At 35.8% G+C, this 14,907-nt stretch overlaps 1 protein-coding gene across 1 annotated transcript in view; it reads left to right on the forward strand.

The window, feature by feature from the left end:
- The window catches only part of Sbf (SET domain binding factor), a 540,931-nt gene that overhangs the window by 187,145 nt on the left and 338,879 nt on the right, over positions 1–14,907 (forward strand). The gene's annotated exons all lie outside the window — the stretch shown is intronic.

Below are 14,907 nucleotides of genomic sequence, written 5' to 3' on the forward strand. Positions count from 1 at the left end.
CATGTCTTTCTTGTTATTTTTTGTTCTAAAGGTCAGCTTGTCATGTTCACAAGATGACAAACCAGAGCATCCTGGTGAAAATTCCCTGTGTCCAAACTACCAGAAACTTATTTTGTATTCAGAAAAGTTCACCACCATTGCAGAATTAAATATCTAAGCATTCTGATGTAAACATCAGATTGGTCACATGAAATAAACATGGTTAATGTGGTTTCAACCTCTAGCTCAGACAACTTGATATCAAGAACTGTAAAACTGTATTTTAATTTCTCTTGTTCACTTAAGCAGTCACAAACAATCTTGATGTTCATAGGAATGTAAATGATGATCCTTCAGAGGTAAATCTTCTAAAAAAATTTGCTGCTCATCTTTACTCTAACTCCTATTATTATATACCTAACAACTTTTCAAAAGATTATGGATCCTCCAGAGATCATTCCTCTAAAAACTTTTATCTTCACTCTAACTCTTATTAGTGTATACTTACCAACTTTGCTGCTTTCCTGAAATATTTTCTGGAAATAGTCTTTTACAGTTCTACAGAAAGTTTACTTTTTCTTCTGGCTTTCTATTAAGTTTGTATTATTTGATATAATTTATTTATTATTATTTTTTTTTTTTTTTTGAATAAAGACCCACCAAATTCATCAATATTAATATGTGTAAAAATATTTTTTGTTGCAAAAATATACTAAGTTATTAGTCCATTTTAGGCTCAAAGCCAACTAGATGACTCTGAGTCTGCTCATATTTAATGCAGAGAACAGCATGACAAACTAAGATCACTTGTTCACTTTACACAGTGGTTTTGTTTTGACTGTTAGATAATGAAAGATAATAAAAAATAATAAAACTGCAAAAAGATAAAGGTTAATGATAGAGAAATCAAAATAGTTAAGAAATATGAATATCTCAGATAGGAATAACACCAGGAATAAATAAAGCATACAGACACTGCATTTCTGTCTTTTCTGCAATTCATGCATGGTTTCATGAATTGCAAAAAAGTTTTAGTTTGAACATCATGTAACAATAAATTGCTAAAACTAAAACTAACACATTGGCTGATTGGCAAAGCATTTCCTAGCTTTTCTTGTTTCGATTATCATTATTATTAATTTGTATATTCCTTTATTTATTTGACAAAACATATTGAAACATGCACATGCTACAGATTGAATTTGGATATGCTTCTTAAGTTTTCTGAACTGGAAAATGGAACTGACTGTGTCTATTTGATTTAGTTTCATGTTTATATTTTATTACTGTATTTTGTTTTATTTCTTTGTCATTTTCAGTAGAACTAATAAAAGTTTTGTTTTGTTGAAAATAACATGTAAAAAATGCATCTTTAAATTTTTCATTAAAAAAAATTAAAAATCACATGTAACAAGTATTGCAATTTGTTGGTAAAACATCAAGCTTTGCTGTAGTTCAAGCAGAAGTTCCCCCCCCCCCCTTTTCCCCAGAAATAATAAAAAAAAAGTTGAGCACCTGTTAGGTGCTGCATAATTATGTTTGTTATAATGAGGGGGTGTGACTACTGCTAGGTTAAACATTCAAGCTTATTTTGATTTAAAATGCAGAAAACTGGAACTTTCTGTAAAGTTTTTACTGAATGAGGGCAAAGAGGACTGCTTTCTTCTTCTTTAAAGTGTCGCAAATCATAATGTTATTCAAAGAATTGTCTTGTCCTTTTGCATGTGTTTTTATGTGTATGTTACATTTTTATGTTATTTTGTTATTAGTGTAAACATGCACCCTGAATGTGGTGAAAACATGACTATGAAGAAGTCAATTGGACACATTGGGACACAGTTGCACAGGGCACACTTGTTCATTTAGCAAAGATGTGATAATGACTCCTATAGTTGGGATTAAAACATTTTCAGAATAGTGCAGGACTATTTGGATCTATTTGATCTAATAGTGATGAAAGTCACTATTTGAAATCCAAATAGTGACCTTCATTATTTGGATTTCATCTAGTCTATTTCTTTTTAGCCCCCTATCCACCTGCTATCTACTATTCTTTCCACATGTTCTACTCATCTCTATTTGTTTTATCTTTTCTACAGTTTCCTTTGTCCCAGTCTTCTCTCTGATCTGGTGCCTCCGTAGCCAGGTGGGTAGGAGCAGCAGTGCGTAGCACGCATTTCTTGATTAGACCGGGGTTTGAGCCCGTGACCATCAAATACGGAGGATGTGGAAAGGTCAGGGAATGACCGCTGCATATCCCCAGAGCAATATGGCCTTAGTTGCTAATGCTCCTAAAAAATAACAATAACAATCTCTCTGATCTGTTTTATGTTTTTCGCTATATTTAATGATGATTCCAAGCATTATTCTTTCCATTTTATTCTTGGTTATTAAAAGCTTTTCCTTTTTAACAAATTTAACAAATTTGAGTATGGCTTTCTGTGTACCCCTCATCCTGCTGTTATTTTTTGTCTGGATCTCATTATCTTAGTCTTCTTTATTACCCCTTTTTTTATTCTAAGTTTTATCATCCTTACTTAACTAATTATCTCTTTTTAGCAGTTTGTAACTTTATTTTCACAACTTTACATGAGATTGCATGTCGTTACATGAAACTCACTATTTTTACTTGATATTTCTAGAATTGATTATAAATTTCCATATACAGTGAAACTTCCCTTTAATGGACAGCCATGGGGAACGAAAATCTGTCCGTTAGAAAGAAGTGTCCGCTAACAAGAAGTCTGAGTGAGAAAAAAAAAGAAAGAAAGAAAAATCGTTCAACGTTTAATGTAAAATTAAGTTAAAATATATACAGATTTTGAACAATATTTTTGTAAATAATATACAATTACATACAAAAGAGATAAAAAAAAAAAATTGTTAAACATTTAATGTAAAATTAAATTAAATTATATACAGATTTTGCACAATATTTTTGTAAATAATATACATACAATTGTGCTATGCATATTATGACTTTATCTTAAGAAAAATACATACAGTAATCACTTATTTTCTTCTGCACCTTCTTCCGGTTAATAATTTTGTTTTCAACATTTGTTTGGAGTGAAGAAACAATCAAAAGTCTGGTATCTTCTTCAGCGGCGAAAAACATTTTTAAACGATTGATTTGTATGAGCACTTCTTCCATTTTCATTGGTGGTTCGTCATTAATATGTTCTTCGACAGAATGACCTCCTTCCATTTCTTCATCCTCATGAGGAACTTCTTGAAAAATATCGATGATAATGTCGTTGATATCTAGAGCACCATCTTCTGTAGTGAGGTTCGAGTCTATATCTTTGAAACCAGGGTCACTTGTAGCAGAAGTATATCCTACATTATCAATAGATGTTGAAGTTCTTGTTCTTCTTGGTGCTCCACATTGCTGTTCACAACTTCAATTTTTGCATTTGAGAAGCCAGACTTTAAAAACAGTTCACGACAGTTTGTTTTCTAATTGCGTTTACTGAAGAGGAAATCCATTGAATCGCATCTAGGATGCTGAGTTTCTTTGCAAGGTCACTCGCACATGTTACATCGTTCATGTTTGCAATGAGATGTCTTAAAACGCGTTTTCTGTAGTGAAGTTTAAAATTTTTTATTATCCCTTGATCCAAGGGCTGTGACACTCTGCAGATGTGTTTGGTGGCAGAAAAACGATTTGAATATTGGACAATTCAATGTTGCGGATGAGATGCAGCATTATCCATGAAAAGAATAATTTTTCTGTTTTGACGAATCATGTTTTGGTTAAAGTGACTTATCCATTCGCTCATGATATCTAGTGTCATCCACACTTTTTTATTAGACTTCCAGTCAACATTCAAAATATTCAACTTAATGCCCTTGAAACAACGAGGATTTTGTGGTTTTCCTATAAGAAGAGGTTGTTCAAAGCATATTTGTACACAATAGTACAGTCAAGCGTTCCTTAGAAATTTTTCCACCCTGGCACTTTTCGTTTTTTAGACTCATTGTTTTTTCAGGAAGAACTTTAAAAAACAACCCTGTTTCGTCACAGTTGTAAATATCCTTAGCTTCAAAATCACGACATAAATCTTCCAATTTGATGGTCCACTCTGTTATAACCCCAGTATCAACAGATCCACCTTCACCACTTACGGTTTTCCAAGAAATTTTATGCCGAGTTTAGAACTTGTCTAGCCATCCCACAGAAGCTTTGAACTCATTTACTCCCATAGATTTCGCAACTTCCAAAGCTTTTTTCCTAATAATAGGCCCATTAATGGGAATTTTTTTAGCATGTGCGCAACAAATTTGAAGTCCAACAGTTTTCGGGAATGATTTTTGAACCTGATCATTTACGTGTTGCCAAAATTGTTTGAGCAGTTCATTTTTTTTTTCCTTTAGGATGTCGCTTACCTGCGTCTTCCCGATTTTGAATTTTGCGGCGAGATTGCGAACACTATTTTTTTGCCGATCATACACATTAATGAGTTCGACTTTATCTTTTAAAGTTAAATGCTTACGAGAAGACGTGCACTTCACACGACACTGAACAAAACTGAAACTGAAAAGACGAAAGGCCGACCAAATTCTCCCCCCCCTCCCTGCACACACCGAATTCATCAGAAGTTTTACACGTGCCTTAAAATTCTTGAAAAAGGGTTTAGAACCGTGACATAAACCTTGATAAAATTCAGAGAATCGGAAATAGAAAATAAACACACGATTGAGGCAATACGTGGAAGAAAATTTCCTAAAAAAAGGGCCGTGAGCTCGCCCGTTGTCCATTATGGGGAGATCAAATTAAGTGCTAATCTAAACGAAACAGTGCAGATTGCCTGTCCGCGTCTGTTACAGAGAATGTCCACTAGACAGAAGCTGCAAACACGTTAAAACCAATAGAGGTGAGTTGGGGAATTTGAAAATGTCCGTTGTAGAGAGATGTCCGTTAAAGAGAGGTGTCCGTTAGGAGAAGTTTCACTGTATATCTTTCTCACATTATTTATTTCTTAAATAATAATAAATATTATCCTCTTACTCCCCATAACATGATTAGTTTTTTCTCTTTATTTGAGACTTTTGTGTTAATTAGTCCTCCAGAATTATTTCAAGATATTTGAAATATTCAATCTCCTTGGAGTTGGGTCACAATTTTTTGGTTGAGAACCACTGTAATATTTTATTTTTACACTTTTACTATAATGAGAAAATATTCAATCTATTAGCTTTAATAACTGAGTGTTAATATGCATGCTAAATAACTAACGCCATCTTAAAAATTGCACAACAGTCTGTATTTATATTTTAGAAGTATAATGTAAGTCTATATTATACTTTATTTTTATTGAATTTCTAAAAATATAATCCATATAATTGCAAGTGGAGGAGAAGTAAAATAAAAGAAAAATTTATACAAATTGAAAAATATATTTGAATACCAATCAGATAATGATTAGTGTAGTCATTAATGATAGTGGCGTAAAAAATGTTTTGAACCTACTAATGCACACAGCTCATAAAGATTATTTTTAACAAAATATTAACTTTAAATACATGTAATATTGTTCCCAGTGCAATGAGACAGGAAATAAAGCTTGAAAAATCAACGAAGACAATATATCTCTATGTCAACTTAAAAAACTTTTGACCAATGATACCAATTTTTGGAAATAAAATCTACCTATATATGAGGTGCATTGAAGTTATAAGGTTTCCAAATTTATTTCTCATAAAATACACAAGAGACAAAAATGAAACATGTCATTTTTCAACATAATCTCTTAGAAGTAACACATTTTTCATATCTTTTGTTGCAATCTGTAAAGACTGCTATGAAGGTTTGTTTGGTGGTGTGTTTTTCCCACTGGTGAATAGCCAAAGCAGCTGCTTGTTGGTTAGGAAAATATGAAGGATGTGAGATAAACTCAATTTTCTTTTCAGTAAAAAAATTTTAGCAGCATGATGGGTTGGAATAGTGTCCTGATGGAATCATATGTGATTCAGTACATGTGGATGTTTCTTCTGAAACACTAGAGAAACTTTTTCTTCAGAATCTCTACATATATTGAGTTTCCTGTCACTGTACCTTATACATTGTGCTCTTGAGAACACAATGTATAAGGATTATTCTATTAATGTTCCAGAAATCAGCGGATATAATTTTCTCATAAAAAAAAAAAAAAAAAAAAAAAAAAATGCTGCATTGCTGCACTTGCAGTAACACAGAGTTTTTGTTTTTTTGCGTGGCATTGATTTAGCATGCTTCCATTGGGTGGACTGGCGCTTGGTTTCAGTCCACCGCAGTGGTCCGACCTGGATGGACTTATTGTGGAGTGACCTCCACTCCATAGTGGAGGTGTCCTAATCCATGTTTCATCCATCAATTACAATATAAAAGAAACATTCATTGAAGCATCTCAGGTGAGCATTGCTTCACACAACATATCTGGTCGACATCTTGCACATTCTGAGATGTTCACGAAGAATTGGTGTACATGGTGCGAACTGAAATGCCTGTATCTGTTTCAGTTTCATCCCTCTCCTGTTCCCAAAACAATTTACTCCACCTGACTAGTGGCTTCAGAATGACTGTTTGAAATCTTTGTTGATGAGCTTCATTTTTGCAAGGCTCCTATCCTTCATCAAGCATTTGCACCCTGCTATGCACATTTTTCATATCCGTAATGCACAAGAAAAATTTATATTTCCTGATAAATTTCAATAAGAATTCCCCCTCCCCCCATTAAATACAAATACTAGATAATTACATGTTGTTCTTGATGACTGAAGACTGTCATTTTAAGTATTACAAACATACTACACTGTTTGGAGTGCTGCAGTCTATCTGCTGTTTTGTATTGTCCTATTATCTTTTGACAACATTCTAAACTAATTTTTTAAGCAGTCAGTATTATTTATTTATTTTTTTATTTAATTTGGAGACCTTATAACTTGAATGAACCTTGTGTAAACTTTATTGAATATGTAGAAGGTAAGAAAATTCCATGTCATTAGTCGTCATTCTGTGTACTTTTATTTTGTGATAATTTTATGCCTGTAAGGTGATATATGATCACATTGGCATTTTGGGGTTATTCTTTTCTTCCAGTCTTTTTGTATACTTTATATATATACACACCTTAATATAGGCAGTCTACTCAGTGCTCGTAAAAATATCACAAGTAACTTATTCTCAAACCAAGCGGCCCCGGGTGCCAAGCGTTCCGTGGCCAAGCGATCTCAGTGCGTTTCAAAAAGCGAGCTATCTCAAGAGGTTTTGCCATTATATATATTCTGTTTATTTCCGAATACCGTTTTTCTCATTTTATACTTAAGTAGCTCTTTCGTTCTACAAGTAGTAGGCAAAGGCCCAGAAAGGAAAGAAACCTTTCTGTTTCGTTTTCTTTATTACTAACACAACTAATAGCCGCTTGGTCACCTCGTGGCACTGCTCCTGCCTCCCCGTGGCGGGGCCGGTAACCTGGGTGGTAAAGACAAACCCCCAGGGCCAAAAGGAGCCGACATGGATATAAGTGACTATCCACCATTAGAGCTCTCGGGTTCGAGATCAGAAATTCCTGACAACGACCGGGACTCCAATCGTCCGAAGCGACAAAGGACGGAAAATCAGAATAATGACGTGCCAGCATTTCTTATAATGCACTCATTATCCCCGCAACCTGTTGGCAAACTATCGCCTTTTCTAATACAGAAATGTTTAGAATCGGTTTGTGGATCTCCTAAAATGGTTAAGCGTCTCCAATCTGGAGACCTTCTAATTGAAACTTCTAAGACAACTCACTCAGAGAAGCTGTTAAAATTAACATCATTTAACAGTATTCCAGTGTCAGTTACGCCCCATAACACTCTTAACACCTCTAGAGGCGTTATCAGCGAATGGGACTTACTATCAGTGTCAGAAGAAGAGATAATACAAGAACTCAGGGAACAAAAAGTGACTCATGCGCGGAGAATAATGACCAAAAAAGATGGGAACCTACTACCAACCAGGTCCGTCATTTTGACATTTAGTACTCCGACTCTTCCATCTTCTGTTAAAGCAGGTTATTTAAACTGCAAGATTCGGCCATACATCCCAAATCCCATTCGCTGCTTTAAGTGCCAGAAGTATGGCCATTCTCAGACGGCATGCCGAGGCGATGCTGTGTGTCCTATTTGTGGCTCTAAGGAGCATTCCCAAGGAGACTGTACAGCTGCCACTCCTAGTTGCCCTAACTGTAAAGGAAGCCATCCTGCCTTTTCTAAAGCATGTGACCTTTGGAAAACAGGCAAACAAATCCAGAAATATAAGGTGGAACATAAAGTCACATACCCTGAAGCAAGGAAGCAAATACTGTTAACCATGCCTAGCCGATCATACGCATCGGTCTCTAAAAACTGCCGGTCAATTTCAACTCAAACAGATGTCTCCATAGAACCAAACATTTCATTTGCCACCTGGGCCAAAACTATGCTAACGTGCAATAAAAAATCTACAGTTAATGAAACCAGCAACACGCCAATCAGTATCCCAACTGATGCCATCTCAACCTTGCCCGAAAGAACAAAATCTGTTAGCGTTGAAAATCAAAAGACAATGAAACCATGCTATAGCAACATTCAAATGGAAGTTCAGTCAGAGGACGAAGACACAGTCCTAGAATTACATGCCAATGACACCATGGATACAGGACGCCCAACCTTTCCCAAAAATGAAAAATCAAAACTAAGCAGGCAGAAACCTCAGAAAAAACAGTCAGATCAATCTTCGTCAAATAAACCCAAGCAATGAACAAATTCCTACAATGGAATTGCAGAGGATTACGCAGTAATATAGATGACCTGAATGATTTACTCATACAAACCAACGCATTAGGAGTATGCTTACAGGAAACATTTTTATCACCAAAAGTTTCACTCAATTTCAAAAACTATACTATGTTTAGGCGAGACAGGGATTCTGACTCTTCTTCTCATGGAGGGGTAGGTATTCTTGTCAAAACTACCATACCATCAAGACATCTCCAACTAGTAACCTCCCTAGAAGTTGTAGCGGTTCGGATAGCAATGGAAATATCATTAACCCTTGCATCTATTTATATACCACCTAATTACCCTTGTTCCCAGGCTGAACTTGACAACCTTTTAACACAACTGCCACCTCCTGTCTGTTTACTCGGTGATTTCAACGGTCACCATCCATTGTGGGGATCCTCCACTATGGATAAGAGAGGCCAATTAATTGAAACATTCCTAGATAACCATAATCTGACTGTATTAAACACTGGCTCTCCAACTCATGTTCAATTACCTACAGGTACAACCTCTGCCATAGATTTATCTATCTGTTCAGCATCTCTTTTTCCAAGTATGGAATGGTTGGTGTTGAATGATCCATTCAACAGTGACCATTTTCCCATCATCAGCTCAATTCAAACACAGGTCGTATCATGCCCGAAAGCCCGTTTATTTTGGAATTTCCACAAAGCAGACTGGAAAAACTACTCTACTTGTGTCCTACTAAACAAACGGTATGTACAGCAACAACATATTGATGACGTAACCGAACACATTACCAACCATATATTATCAGCAGCCGAAATTTCGATTCCAATATCCAAACAGAGCAAGCGGGTACACCAAAACCATTGGTGGAATCAAGACTGTACCATAGCGAAAGTAGAAAAAAAACCGTGCTTGGAACCAATTTCGCAAATTCCCCACTACCGCCAACCTTATAGTTTACAAAAAACTGAGAGCCAAAGCAAGACAAATTAGGAAAAAAGCAAAACGTGACTCCTGGATTAAATTCGCCTCAACTATTAACAAAAATACTGACACTCGAATTATCTGGAAAAAAATACAAGCTCTGAATGGAAAATTTCTACCGTTACATTCTCCAATAATGCAGTGGAATGGGCAAGACCTATCTTCTCCTACTGACATCGCAAATGCTTTAGCAGAATCTTTCTATAATATTTCCGCCTCTACCACTTATGCGACTGCTTTTCAGAGAATTAAAACTAATGAAGAACGTAAAAAGTTGAACTTTTCCACTAATCTCCCACTTCCATATAACCAGCCCTTTATCATAGCTGAACTCAAAGAATCCTTGAGTAAATCTCCAAATAGTGCACCAGGACCAGACGGCATTCACTACAGAATGCTTAAACATTTGTGTGAAGCTGATCTGTACACACTATTGCTATTTTATAACAGGATCTTCTCAGAAAACACATATCCTCTCTCATGGCGTCATTCCTATATTTGTGCAATACCAAAACCAGGAAAAGATACCTCTCAAGTTCAAAATTACAGACCAATATCATTGACCAGCTGTTTGGGCAAGATCTTCGAAAGGATGGTGCATAAGAGACTCACCTGGATTCTAGAATCCCAAAATCTGCTTTCTGATCACCAATATGGCTTCCGCAAAAACAGGTCCACCCTAGATTTACTTGTCAAAATTGAATCCAACATACGTAACGCCTTCATCAGGAGACAACATTTAGTTATGGTCAACCTAGATATTCAGAAAGCATTCGACACCACATGGCGTTATGGTATTATCAAAGATATGCATCAGTTAGGGTTGAGAGGCTATCTACCTCAAATTATTCAGAATTTTTTAAAGTTACGTACCTTTCAAGTCAGATATCAAAACTTCCTATCAATATCTCATATTCAAGAAGAGGGTGTCCCACAGGGTTCAATACTGAGTCCAACGCTATTTGCAGTTAGGGTCAACAATATATTGGAAGATCTTCCAAAAACTATTGAAGTATATATGTATGCAGATGACCTCACCATATCGTGCCAATCACAAAATATGAATGCCATCGAAAGGCAGTTACAGATTACTCTAAACAGAATAGAATCGTGGACTTTAAGCAATGGATACCATCTTGCTGAACAGAAATCCACTACCACTCATTTCTGCAAACTCCGGTCATTTCATCCTGATCCTGAGTTAAAGATAAAAAATGTGTCGGTTCCTCTGGTTAACACTGTCCGCTTTCTTGGCCTGGTTCTAGATAGAAAACTGAACTTTCAAGCACATGTGGCCTATCTTCGAACCATCTGCTTGAAGAAATTGAATATCCTTCGGTGTGTGTCATCCATGTCATGGGGCGCTGATCGGCATACTCTTATCCATATTTATAGAGCTCTCATCAGGTCCCGTTTGGACTACGGTTCTCCAGTGTATGACTCTGCAAGGAAGAGTACCTTAGAGCGATTAAATACCATCCAGCACAGTGCCCTTCGAGTTTCTCTAGGGGCTTTCAGAACCTCCCCAGTCCAGAGTCTTTACATTGAAGCCCATGAACCTCCCTTACACCTTCGGAGGAAAACATTGCTCTTGATGTATGCCGCAAAAATCCGCAGTCTTCCCTCTCACCCGAATTGGAGATGTCTGTACAATACCGAATGGGACTCATTGTACAACAGTAAACCAAATGAAAACAGACCTGCTGCACTTAGACTTAAAGAACTAACTGAAACGTGGAATATTGAAATCGGCAATATATATCAGGACATAACACCGCCTGATCCACCGTGGACAAATATCCCTGCAATTTTCGATGAATATTTCCAACAGTGGGGAAAGAACACCTTGTGTCCCTTCAATATCGCACAGTTACATGAAGCTCACTCTGCTTCTAATTCACAGGCCTGTAAGATCTATACAGACGGATCAAAAACTGAGACCCAAGTAGGCGCTGCGGCGATCTTTCCATCATTCACCGCTTCTGTCTCATTACCTGTAGGATGCAGTATCTTCACTGCTGAGCTTTATGCTATTAACTTGGCTCTAGGTCACATTACTCAACTTCTAATTTCGTCTGCCTTAATATACACTGACTCGCTCAGTGCTGTCTCTGCCATAAATAGCAATACCAACTCCTCTCACCCTATAATAAAACAAATCCATTCTAAATTACTTATGTGTAATGAATCAAACCAAACTGTGACTTTCTGCTGGATTCCGGGTCATTCTGGGATAGCAGGAAATGAAAGAGCAGATCTTGCAGCCAAACAACCAGATAATTCTCTTTTGCAGACTTTTCAAACTCCATATACTGATTATAAGTATATTATCCGTAAAGCATGTAATAACAGCTGGTCATTAATCTGGAAAGGTCATCCAGGAAATAAACTGTACCAAATAAAACCGGAACCAAAACTGTGGCACTCCAGCTTCCAGAAAAGCAGACGAGAAGAAACAATTTTAGGAAGGCTCAGAATTGGGCATACTCATCTCACACACCTGTATCTATTAACTAACGACAGCGCTCCCCAATGTACATCATGTCAAGTACAACTGACCATTCGTCATTTGTTAGTGGACTGTCCCCATTTTCAAAACATCCGCTTAGACACTTTTAAATCAATTACTAATATGCAGAGATCAATAAATTTAATGCAGATTCTGGGTGATGAGCCTAATAAAAAAGAACTATTTACTTTCCTAAACCGGATAGGAATATATCATAAAATATAGTTATTTATTTCATATTTACCATTAGAAAGACACAATATGGCCCAAGTAGCCTATGTGTCGTTAAACCCAACAGCAACAACAACAACATCAAACCAAGCGCATTTATAGTTTTGTAGTTGCAAATTTTGTGATAAACCATCAGAAATTACCAAAATTATTGTTTTACAGTTAAAAACAGCATGAATTGACACTTTAATTACAAATTAATTGTAATTATCTAATTTATAACTAAATTTATTTATTTTTAATATTAATATTTGATGGTGATAATGATGCCAGGAAGTAAGTTTATACAGTACAGCCACTCCCCGACTTATGTAAGGGTTGTGTTTCGCGGAACTCTACTTAAATTGGAATTTCCCTAAATGCTTATGCAGCACTCACAAATTTGGTTGAAGCAAATTTGATTGAAGCAAAAAAGAAATGTTCGACGAACATGTAAATAGAATTATTATTCAATTTTTTTATCTCATGTGCAGGAAAAATTACAAAAATTTCAAAATTATAAAAAGAGGGGAGACAAGCATAATGTCAGCAAGTTTTACCTTTCGAGCATTGTTGCCAGAATTAACTCTCCAGCTGATAAGCATACCGCTGCAGAAGTTGAGGGCTGTGGAGATTTAGAATGGGTTTTCTCCAACACATCACAAAATTTCTCTGCAGCTGCAGAATTGGCACTGTCGACTTCACTGCAAGCTTTAATGTTTTGGAAACCAGTGCGATGCTTGAACCTATTAAATCACCCATTGCTTGCCACAAATTTGGCTTGGGGTTTGCCGTACTTATCCTTAATATCTTCATAAATACTTCTTGCTTTTGCTTGGATGGCTCTTGGACTCAGGGGCACTTGCTTCTGAATGATTTTCCATCCATGTTATTAATAGCTTTTCCATCTTCGATATAGCATCTGAATACTGTTGATCTTAAATGCTTTGATCCTTTAACATGTTCTTTTATATGCCAACTATTCCTTAAAGTAGTATTCACTGTTGAAGCAGCGAGACCTAATTCCATGCAATAGATGACAAACTTTGTCCTGCTTCATAATTCTTAATTCTAAATCAATTTTGTTTTGTTTCCTATCACTGCCAGCACTTGCACTTTCCATTGGTCCCTTTCCCTTCACCATTTTAATAAGTAAATAGGAACAAAGAGAAGATTCTGAAAATTTTTATTTTTTATATGATTGAAGATTTCAGTGAAGGGGAACTCATTTCACTATAATACCGTAACGTAAAAATCTACAGAATTCCAGTTATCGATATTATTGCAAATGCAATAAGATCGAGTTTACTACTCATTTATAATGGATTGTGCTAACATAAAAGCCCAGTGAACCGGAAAGTGCAAATTGTTTTTATTATTTTATAGTAGTAACCTCCAGAAATGTGTTTTAGAAAAATATCACAAAGGTGTTTAAAACTGATTCTTATAACAGAACATATGATAACGATGAGAGTGTAGGGCAATTTCCATTATAAAAATGACCTTTTAGAGAGATGAATATCTTAGTTATATAGCGAAAATTACCAAAAAAAATGTGTTATTGGGTTCACATTATGTGAACCCTACTTACAAAATTATTGGATATCATTGACAAAACCCAACGAGCTGGTCTAGCAGCATGCCTGCTGTGCTCAGAAAACTTTCATATTGGAATGTACGGTTACAGCAAAATCTTTTTCACCCTCCACTACCTCAAGTGTGGTACAGTCTAATTGGTATGTTATTCTGAGATTACTGCTGCCTGCATGCAGTACCTTGCATTTATCGATATTGAACTTTAATTACCACTTTTCAGTCTACCTGCCTAATACTTCAGTCTTGTTGCAGTAGTACAGTTTGATTCTTGTCATTAACCACCCTGCTAGCCTTAGCATCATTTGCAAACTTAGGCAGTGAGCTCAATATGCTTCCATCTATAATTGTTAATAAATTTGAAAATGGTAAGGAGGCCAGCAGTAAGCTGTGAGGGACTCCACTAATAACATTAGTCTAAGGAGAGCAGCATTCATTTATAACTCTGCTCTGTCTTCTACTACCCAGTCATCCCTTTATTCATAGCAGTAACTTCTCTCTAATGCCACATTGATCTAATTTGTGCAGCAGTCTTTCGCATGAAAATTTCAAAAGTTTTATTGAAATCTAAATATGTGATGTCAAAACTATTTTCTGCAGTCATACTCCCAAAATAGAAAGGAAAATTAAGGATCATCCTAACTGCAAACAATTAGTGAACTATATATATAATCCCCTGCCAATGCAAATACTATGATTTTTAAGATTTGCATAAGCTCATATAAAACTCTTCTTATCATTTTCTGTTTTAAGGTTTTAAGGATTTAATTCTGTTTACTAGATAACTGTTACATGAGAATGTAACAGTTATTCAATAAGAAAATATTAAATATCAATTGAATTGTAAAGTAATTTGTATTACTGAATGCTAACAC

This window comes from Mastigoproctus giganteus, chromosome 12 (assembly GCF_048544385.1).
Source record: "Mastigoproctus giganteus isolate SK-2022 chromosome 12, ASM4854438v1, whole genome shotgun sequence".
Lineage (NCBI taxonomy): Eukaryota > Metazoa > Arthropoda > Arachnida > Uropygi > Thelyphonidae > Mastigoproctus > Mastigoproctus giganteus.